The following is an 11,753-nucleotide window of genomic DNA, read 5'->3' on the forward strand; positions in this document are numbered from 1 at the left end:
CCAGTGATTCGAATACAGACAAATCGTTTTGGGATCTAAGAATAAACACTCCAAAGACGTGCAACAGTCTTAAAATTTTAGGAAACAGTTTTAGGGTTGAGTCTCCCCTTAAATTAACTGTGTGCAAAATCTGAATTCACTGTTTGCAAAGAGAGGTTTTTAAGGAACATATCCCCAATGTAGAAATATCTTTAGGTCAAATAGCAATAGAACAATGCCTGGATGCTGGACAAGGTGTCAGGAAATGTAACTGCAAATCTAAATGTACCATAAATAGATGTACTTGTCGCAAAAATCAACTGCTATGTAATTCAAAGTGTCACCAATCTCTAGATTGCAGTGATAAGTTAGCATAATTTTATCATAAGTTTCGCAAATTAATTTCCTTTTAACTGTAATACTGCTTTAAACCGTTTGGTTCTTTGTATTATAGCTTTTTAATGGACTCATGATTGAGTATCAACTAATTTGTTGACGTTTTGATTGCGTTGACTTGACTCGTTAGATATTTATAAATATGTTGATTTAAGCGTACAGAAACGTTGCTGCTGTTCCAGCAAAGATCTTATTTTCACTGTAACGAGTGCCTAGTAGGTAATGTACAGATTATCTAGATAATTTTGAGATTATCTAGGTAATTTGAGAAATGAACAATTTGAGGCACTTCAACGGTTCACCCTAGTTAATCTGCACACTACCTCGATAATGTGGGGAATAACTGATTTTTGTGCTTCAGCGGTAACAGGAACGCCATTTTCCTCACCTTGTGTGTGTGTGTGTGTGTGTGTGTGTGTGTGTGTGTGTGTGTGTGTGTGTGTGTGATAATATATATATATATATATATATATATATATATATATATATATATATATATATATATATATATATCCTGTGGTAAAATTGACTGTTAGTGTTGTGGAACACGTTATCATTGTCACGTCAGTTCAGCTACTAAATATTTCCTTGTGCTGCGATGCCATTGAATCTAGTCACTGAGTGCCCCTAATTCGCGCTATACCAATCAGTCTTAACGTTTCCGCTAGGTTTATTTTCGAGTATACATGTATATCGAACTCCTTTGTGCATTTGGAGCAGTACCATTGTATCGTTTGGTGTCTGCACAGAAACAGCACGCTTTCAGACTTATATTTAATTTATGGCAGTTTATTACAAGGGATACTCATTCCGCTTACTATCGTGTGCTTTGACATTGTTTCTACGATAATCACGTAGAGAAGACGCACCAAGAAGCAAGTGCTGTGAGTGAGACACTGGACTCATATTCGGAAAGAGCGGTCCGCCCACTAGTTTTACATTTTCCATTGCTTCCCTATATCAGTTGAGATGAGTATTTGTATAATTCTGATAACAAGACCGCTTCCTATCACTTCTACAGTTCGAGCTTGTGTTCCATCTCCAATGACCTGTTCTGCGACAGAACATTAAACCCTGATCTACATCCTGACCTCCCGGAAAAATAAAGCTGAAACAAATTCTCGCTATGCACTCTGATAGTGAAATGTTCTGTGTGTCAGGTACACTATTAAGCTCTGGGCCCCTCCCCCGAATCAACCAACCAAGCTTTTGAAGAGAACTTGCGTATTAAGAATAAAGTAGCTACCACTGCCCTAGAAAGTAACTGCGAATGCATAGAAGTTAACGTTTCACAGAAACAAAGGCAAAAAAGAAACAATGAATTTATGCCTTGGGTTCCTGACATTAACTTTGCAAGTCCTCTAATAGCTCTACTACACTCCTGGAAATGGAAAAAAGAACACATTGACACCGGTGTGTCAGACCCACCCACCATACTTGCTACGAACACTGCGAGAAGGCTGTACAAGCAATGATCACACGCAGGGCACAGCGGACACACCAGCAACCGCGGTGTTGGCCGTCGAATGGCGCTAGCTGCGCAGCGTTTGTGCACCGCCGCCGTCAGTGTCAGCCAGTTTGCCGTGGCATACGGAGCTCCATCGCAGTCTTTAACACTGGTAGCATGCCGCGACAGCGTGGACGTGAACCGTATGTGCAGTTCACGGACTTTGAGCGAGGGCGTATAGTGGACATGCGGGAGGCCGGATGGACGTACCGCCGAATTGCTCAACACGTGGGGCGTGAGGTCTCCACAGTACATCGATGTTGTCACCAGTGGTCGGCGAAAGGTGCACGTGCCCGTCGACCTGGGGCCGGACCGCAGCGACGCACGGATGCACGCCAAGACCGTAGGATCCTACGCAGTGCCGTAGGGGACCGCACCGCCACTTCCCAGCAAATTAGGGACACTTTTGCTCCTGGGGTATCGGCGAGGACCATTCGCAACCGTCTCCATGAAGCTGGGCTACGGTCCCGCACACCGTTAGGCCGTCTTCCGCTCACGCCCCAACATCGTGCAGCCCGCCTCCAGTGGTGTCGCGACAGGCGTGAATGGAGGGACGAATGGAGACGTGTCGTCTTCAGCGATGAGAGTCGCTTCTGCCTTGGTGCCAATGATGGTCGTATGCGTGTTTGGCGCCGTGCAGGTGAGCGCCACAATCAGGACTGCATACGACCGAGGCACACAGGGCCAACACCCGGCATCATGGTGTGGGGAGCGATCTCCTACACTGGCCATACACCTCTGGTGATCGTCGAGGGGACACTGAATAGTGCACGGTACATCCAAACCGTCATCGAACCCATCGTTCTACCATTCCTAGACCGGCAAGGGAACTTGCTGTTCCAACAGGACAATGCACGTCCGCATGTATCCCGTGCCACCCAACGTGCTCTAGAAGGTGTAAGTCAACTACCCTGGCTAGCAAGATCTCCGGATCTGTCCCCCATTGAGCATGTTTGGGACTGGATGAAGCGTCGTCTCACGTACAGCACGAACGCTGGTCGAACTGAGGCGCCAGGTGGAAATGGCATGGCTAGCCGTTCCACAGGACTACATCCAGCATCTCTACGATCGTCTCCATGGGAGAATAGCAGCCTGCATTGCTGCGAAAGGTGGATATACACTGTACTAGTGCCGATATTGTGCATGCTCTGTTGCCTGTGTCTATGTGCCTGTGGTTCTGTCAGTGTGATCATGTGATGTATCTGACCCCAGGAATGTGCCAATAAAGTTTCCCCTTCCTGGGACAATGAATTCACGGTGTTCTTATTTCAATTTCCAGGAGTATATTTCCACCCGGTTCTGAATTTTTGCTCCACTCGAAAACTGCATGAGGAAGAAATAACGAAGTGACACTTCATTGGTTTAACATTTTGGATCCCAGAGTGCTATGACTATCTGAAGCTATTTAATGGTTTCTGTTCTATACTAAAATAATAGCCTCATTCTTTTTCTAGTTTTCACACGATGTGACTCATGTTACTTCAACATTAGTTTACTATCGTATAACTTCTCCAATGGACGCAATTTTTATGTAGTACTCTTAAAATAACATTCTTAAACATGGAACAGCTAGCGGATTTAATAATATTGGTTATAATATCAGAGTGTTCATCTCTTCCGTACTGTTAACATGCTCTGACTCGATTAAGCTGTTTGAAAACGACATTTTGACTCAAACAGAAAGTAACTACTTAAGCAAATATGGCTCAGTTGGTAGATCAGATGCACTTACAATGAAGAACGAAAACGGTACTGCTAACTTGTACAGATAAGTCAGTTTTATAAATTGAAGAGACGAAAATTTAATTTGTAAACCAATGTAAAGTTTAGTGACACAGTTCTTGCTGAAGAGATGAATAACATTCTATTACTTCTGTCTCAGATATATATAGACTTTCATATGGCATGGTCGACTATTTATGATTTCTCAGGCAGTTCTTTGACCCAGATTCGAAATACTAATACAACACTTTTCATTTTGTGTATAAAGTCTGTTAACTCATTTGTAGATTACCACTATTTATCAGTACATTGTTTTGATAAACAACTGTTAGAGAAAAAGACGTATACTACAAATAATCTTGATTTTCTGTTGGTTTTAACAGTTTGTGTGTCTAAAGGTAAATCAAAATCTTTTTTTTCCTTTTAATGTGTACTGGTAATGACTTGTGAGACAAATGCCCATTTCGTGGAAAATTGTCATATTCAGTTACTTTTGCAAAGAGCTAGTTAGCTGATTATCAAAAGCAGTGAAGATACAAGTAATCTTTAAAGACATTCTAATGTTCGAGACGTGTAATAGCTGAAAAATTTGCATTCAGTGCACAGCTAGACCTCATGTAATATAAGTGTATTTTCCTGTAAGAACCGTACTGCCTCTGAACAAATTCTGCATGTACAGACAGTTGAATCCATATCTAACATATTGGATTTAGCACGCTAGTTTGGGAACAAATAATCGCATAGCAGTCTTGTTACGCGACTCTTATTGATTTTCTACAGGCGCTGCCAGTTTGTTACTGGCTTCCCCATCCCCTCCCCCAGTACAACCGTCGTTATAACGATTTTTAACGTGCCACAAATGCCTTGGATTTCGATAGTAATAACTAAATTTTTAATAGAATTATTATTGAATAAGTAATAACAATAATAATAATACTTTGTTGCGATATCGCAGCATTTTTTGTTTTGAGGTTTTTTTCGCTTAAAATGGGTTGGCATAATATTGAGGAGGCGAACTCCAATAAGAAAATAGGTGAATTCCAAATAGATCATATCGCAGTTTCGTATCCACGACACAAGGAGATATTAAGTGTTCAAGCACACAAAGGAAAAAATTTTGACAGACTGTTTCCTAATCCGAATGAAACTAAATTACAAAATTAAGCAAAAAGACTTCAGCAACTGCTAAATTTGACACTAGCAAAATCCAGCCACTGCTGTGAGCAAATGAAGTAGACAAACTGCATACACAAATTCTTAACAGCCCAAACACATGATTATCAAAACTAAGAAAAATCAAATTCCTTTACAAAGATGGAAAAACATAATTTATAAAACTAAGACTGAACAAGAAGTAAAATCTCGACATAAAATATGGACTAGCAACCAATCAGCAAATGCACATGACATGCTTCTATCAGCTAGAAAAGAAAATTATGCAAATAAAAAAACAATAACAAGTCACCTCTGTGAAATTGGACATTCCCTAAAAGACACCAAGACGTTTTATAAAACCTTTAAACAAAGCAAAATGGATACAATCGCCAAAACTGCTGCTTCAAGAAAGAAAATGGATAAGTGGTACTTACCAACCAAGGAAACTGCAGAGAACTTTGCAAATATTTTGAAAAAATACCTAAATTTCCTTGAACCTCTTGGAAATATTTCCAGCAGAACATCCACTAGAAAGAATCTGATGAAGACGGAAGTGTTGCAAAACTCCTGAAATGAGCTGTCTCAAAAATCTTAAAAGAAATTATATTGATTACGCAAAACATCTTGCAGAAAGATAAAATTTCTAATGACTGGAAAACTGCATTGACGTACCCACTACATAACAAGGGAGACAGAACGGATGTTAATAATTATAGAGTTAGTTTTCTTCTTCCCACCCCATACAAAAGCATCTATGTGTCTTCTGGACCACGCTCTACAACTACCTCACTGCAAAACTGGCGAGTCTCAAGCATGTTTTAGACATAACAGATCCTGTCCAAAACAAATTTTAATTGTGAAACGAATTTTCAGGCATAAAAAATTTAAAATAAGAAAGCAGTTTGTAAACTCGTATCTTGTAAGAAGGCTTGTAAATTAGTGGAAGTTCTCTCTCTTCAGAATTCTGGACGAACAAAGTGTGGATCTCAAAACCACTGCAGTTATTACTGAAGCATTAAATGACACAAAATCTTAAGTAAAATTCAGGGGAGAAATCTCGGAACATGCTCACCCCTACTTTCTGTGTCTTAGGAAAAGTAATCCAAGAACGGCGGAAACTAAAATCAGAGCTAAAAATTGGCAAACAAATGAAATCAGGAATAATCAACATTAGTATAGACGTCTTAGCTTTTGCAGGCGATCTGGCGATTCTATGCGGTTTTCCAATTCCACAATCGATTTTCGCTGGCATGTAAACACATAACCGTTTTTGAAATGTGCTTGGATTGTCAGGGTACGTCTTGTTTTCAAAATATTCTACTCATATACTACTTAGTACCCTCCATCTTGCGGTGTACATATATCAAACTACTTTTCGGGGAGCTTGATAACAGTTTAAAGTAAATAAGTTCTGTCGACAAAACTGTGGCCCAATTTTGTAACGATACACAAAAGGCTAGAGCGGAAAAAACAACTAAAAGACTTGTGCCAGTTTGTAATAAGTGAAATGTGGTTTAATAATGCTGCTGCTACTACTTGCAGTCATTCTTCCTCAGTTGCTAGTTCAGTTATTTTATCATATAGATACGAACTAATGTTATCCGTGTTTATCAGCTGAATGTTTGGAATTACAACGAATGTATTCTTCAGATTTTCGAAAATACACACAATTTCATACCACTAACCTATTATTTCCATGGTTTAAAAATGATACACAATCTTACGCACACAATTGTGAACACTGCTATTAGCTTAAAGTGAAAACTGGTAATGATTACATCTGTCCTGGATAAACCGCTCCTGGCTGCTGTATCTAAACGAACTGATTTTGGTAAATAGCGACTGGCCGCCATTGGGTCAGCTGCGCATGAGCGAACGCCTGAAGCGTTTCCTGCCACCTAACGAATACGGTTGGCAATAAAGCAATAGTTTTCTGACCCACCAGGTGGCAATACAATCAATTCTGGCGAAGGGTAACGTCCGTCGAAATGAAACAATTCCAGTCACCAAGCTAGGTTTCGTAAACCGATTTTCCAATGCCGCTTCTGGATAGCCATGTAAACACTTCAAAATCGATTCTGGAAATACGCTTCTAATTGCGGTTTTCCAATTCCACAATCGATATTCGCTCCCATGTAAACACACAACCGTTTTTGAAATGTGCTTGGATTGTCAGGTTACATCTTGTTTTTAAAATATTCTAGTTATGTGGTCGGGTTGACGTATTTTGCAGTAGAGAAAAAATAGAGCATGAAGCTGCCTATCTCTAACAATTAAGTGAAGAAAAATAGCAAATGTACTGACTAAATTGGAAACGGTAACGGCGTTTTCCAGAAGCCATATTTAACTGGGCTACCAAATCCGCTTCAGACCTTAACATTTAAACACGATAGCGAAAAATTGTTTCCGAAATTCGGTTTACGTCTTTCGGAAGATGTGTCACATGCAGACTTAGTGAGTAAGAGACGTGATGTCATTGTGTCGTTAAACTCAATTAGAAGTCAATTACGTAATGAACAAATTATTCGAAAAATAGTAAGTGCTTAGTTATGTTTACATTTCATTGTAATTGACGCATGTCTTTACAATGCAAGTCCTTACTATGGCTTATTATAAATATGAGTGAACTGTTAGTTCAGGCGGATAGGGAATGAATCCTTCTACTAACTTTTCACTTCAAATTTTTGGAAGGGTAGCGTTTAATGATGCTAGCCCGTAATATATAACAGAAGTACCAGTACCAATTATTTGAGGTTTGCTAGTAATGGTAGGAGAAAAGCTGTGTAATGTCTTTTAATAGACGCCCAGCCCATTAATGTATCCGCGCCTGCACTTAGCACCCTGCATTGTTCTGTGAGTATGTAAATCAAAAAACTTCTTTTATCTAAGCTTTGTTAACAATTTGAAGCAAATAAGTTCTGTTGACAATACTGTGTCGCAATTTTCTAATAATACGAAGAAGACTGGAGTGGAACAAAACATTTAACTAAAACTTCTGTGCTATTTTGTCACAAGTAAATTGTTTTATAATATTGCTACTATTTGCAGGCATTCTTCAACAGTTGCTACTTCAGTTTGTTTATTATGTAGATACGAACAAATGTTACCCGTCTTTAGCAACTGAATGTTCTGGGTTACGACAAATGTATTCTTGGAATGTTCGAAAATACAATTTCATATTAGTAAACTAATATTTCCATGTTTTAAAATACTCCAAGAACTTACGAATACAACTGAACCAGTATTATTAGTTTCAAGTCAAAATTGGTAACGTTTACTTGTCGTAAACACTGGGCAGTACGGCGTCCATAGGGTGGGCAACGTGTGCTATATCGATAAACCGCTCCTGGCTGCTGTACGGATACGAACTGATTTTGAAATTTAGCGGCTGACCGACATTGAGTCAACTGCGCATGAGCTGACTGCTGGAGCTTTCTCCTGCCATCTGACGAATACGGTTAGTATTACATTGAATCAGTTCTGTCTAATGAAAACGGGCATCGAAAATAAACACTACCAGGAAGACATGTGGTATAATACTGTCCTTCGAGCCAATTAGAAGTCAGTTAGGAAATAAAGTCCTCGAAAAAAATAGGAAGTGCATATTTATGTTTTACATTTTACTGCAATTGGCGAATGTCTTCTCAATTTAGATCCTTGCTATGGGTTTTGTTAAGTATGCGTGACTTCAGCAGGATAACAGGGATTGCTAACAGTCCTTGTTTTCAACATTTTCATTTCCCAATTTTTGGAAGGGCAGCGTTTAGTGACGCTAGCCCGCATTATAAAACCCAAACAGGCGACCGAATTACATGAGATTTGTTACTAACTGGAGATGTTAACTGTGTAAGGTCTCTTAACAAACCCCGCAACACGTAATTTATCCGCGCCTGCGTTTTGTACCCTGCGTGCGTAAATAAAGATTTTTAGGTAAGCTTTGTTAACAATATGAAACAATTAAGTTCTGTTGACTATACTGTGTCGCAATTTTCTAATAATAGATTGAAGACCACAGCAGACCAAAACATCTGACAAACCTCCTGGGCCAGTTTGTCGTAGGTAAATTGTGGTGTACTAATACTGCTCCTATTTGCAGCCATTCTATCTCAGTTGCTACTTCAGTTATGTTTATCATATATAGACGAACAAATGTTATCCGTCTTTAGCAACTGAATGTTTTATTGAAATGTTCGAAAATACAATTTCCTGCCAGGGAGCTATTATTTCCATGGTTTAAAAATACTGCAATAACTTACGCACACAACTGTAAACAGTATTATTAGTTCAAAGTCAAAACGGGTAACGTCTGTTTTGTCCTAAGAACTGGACGGCACTGCTCCGGTAAGCATGTGCAACGGGGGCTATATGGATAACCCGCCCTTCGCTGCTGGGACGGAGACGAACTGATTTTGAAATTTAGCGGCTGGCCACCATTGAATCAACTGCGCATGAGCGATCTGCTGGAGCATTCCCCCTGCCATCTGACGAGTACGGTTGATATTAAATTCAATCATTTCTGTCTAAGGAAAACAGGCATCGAAAATAAACACTACCAGGAAGCCATGTGGTATAATACTGTCCTTCAAGCCCATTAGAAGTCAGTTAGGAAATAAATAAAGTCCTCGAAAAATAGGATGTGCATATTTATGTTTTACATTTTATTGCAATTGACGAATGCCTTCTCGATGTAGGTCCTTGCTATGTGTTTTGTTAAATAAGCGTGATTTCATCGTATCAGATGGGAAACGCCTGGTCCCTGCTTTCAACTAAAACTTTACGCAATTTTTGGAAGGGCAGCGTTTAGTGACGCTAGCCCGTATTATACAATCCAAAGAGGAGTCCTAATTATCTGAGGCTTGTTACTAATGAGAGATTAAAAATTTAGTAAAGCCTTGTAATAAACACCGCAACTCGTAGTTTATCCGCGCGTGCAACGTTTGGTGCGTGCGTAAATAAAATATTGTTAGGTAAGCATTGTTAAAAATTCTGTTGACAATTTTGTGTCGCCATTTTCTAGTAATAGACAGAAGACCACAGCAGAACAAAACATCTGACTAAAACTCCTGGGCCAGTTTGTCGTAGGTAAATTGTGGTTTACTAATACTACTCCTATTTGCAGCCATTATATCTCAGTTCCTACTTCAGTTATGTTTATCATATATAGACGAACAAATGGTATCCGTCTTTAGCAACTGAATGTTCCGATTTACAACGAATGTTTTATTGAAATGTTCGAAAATACAATTTCCTGCCAGGGAGCTAATATTTCCATTGTTTAAAAATACTGCAAGAACTTACCCGCACAACTGTAAACAGTATTATTAGTTCAAATTTATTTTTAAGGAAGAGTTAAGGCTGTTACTCAAAATAAGAGGTCCAGAAAAAAAAAATACGGCGAAACTCGGGCATGATGTCAACTGAAGTTTTTGCCACAGCAGTAATTGCAAGTAGAAGGTGAAAATTTACAGCAAAAATAGAAGAGAGTTATTTTTAGATTGGGAATGTTAATCGGTGTTCAGTGCATCTGCTTTTCCTTTTATCTATCTTGCAACATCAACTGTGCTATACATTCCTTAATTCGTGGGTTGAATGCAGATGATTTTCCGATGCTTTTACTACTTGCCTTTCACACGCCTTTTAAACGGTTACCATGCCTTAATACCATCAGAAAGATTGTTGCTAATGGTTCACAGTAAGAACACTACTCTGATGGGAAAATAGACGACAGCTTGTGAACCGCGATACGTTGCAGGAACCTGCACATCGGCGACATCTATCCGCATTGGAAGCAAACCATCACCGCGGTACCTCCGTACCTCAGCGAAATTCCCTCTGATATGATGTAATTGCTTAAAAAGCCTGTTAACTTATTTACTTATTGTATGTCGTAATTTGCTGAGCGATACAGGTAGGGATAGACACCGTGGATAGACATAAGAATTTAAAATTCGTAAATCACGTCTGACAACCGAACAGCAGACGCTTCCAAGGCAGGGTATTACCCCGTCCCCCTCTTCTTCCGGCCCATAAAAATTATGTGGAATTGATAAAGTACAAAAAAATTATACACGCGTGAAAGAAAGATTTTGCATTTTCACCAGTATCTTGTCGCCAGACGTTGGCTATGTTGGTTCCTGCAACGTGAATAATAAATGCACTTCGATCTAATTCTGAGAGGTGGAAGAGGGATCAACTAGGAGTTTTTCTATTACTACTTTATTTGTTGAATATTTCACACTTGTTAATTACTACCGCTGCTTTACATACCTGTTCTGCTGCAAGTTCTATCATGAACATCTGTAAGCATCGAATAACTATCTTCGGCTGCTCCCCTTTAGGTAATAAGGCACCAAATTCTTAAGAATATTTGTAGCATTAATTCATGCTTTTAGCTTTTAATTTATAGGAGTCATTTTTCTCTCCGGAAACATGGAATGTATACTTCATTACCAAAGTGGCCGATTCAGATATCGTGGACACTTTCCAAAAGTGTTGCCTAGGAAGTATCTTTTTCTCACAGTTTTATGGTGTCAAAAATTACTTAGTAATAACTTCTGAGACGTAAACGCACATGTTACTGCAAAAATCGAGTTAAAGTCTCACTGGAGGCAATTTACTGTACATATCACTGTTTTCAATATTCCTTAATAATATTATGCTGTTTATTTCCTTTATTGTACTTTGTACGCCCACAGATACAACATGATCTCGGATAACGTGGTTCACTGATGTTGCTACGGACGGTACGAGATGCTGAAATGCGGAACATTGTATGGGCTGCCTGCTGAATTGTTGTGAGGTCATAATTAGAAAACACAAAAGGGGGTAAGGGGGGGGGGCGCAGCGGGCTGCACTCCTATAATTGCAACATTCTGTCAGGTGTTGTCACAAGTAATAAACGTTCACAGTGTTCTGTGACAGGAAGCAGCAATTGCACACCTCATCTGCATCTCTTTTGAGTTTGCAGCTGTGGAGACTGAATGTGGTTTAAGTA

This window comes from Schistocerca gregaria, chromosome X (genome assembly GCF_023897955.1).
Source record: "Schistocerca gregaria isolate iqSchGreg1 chromosome X, iqSchGreg1.2, whole genome shotgun sequence".
Lineage (NCBI taxonomy): Eukaryota > Metazoa > Arthropoda > Insecta > Orthoptera > Acrididae > Schistocerca > Schistocerca gregaria.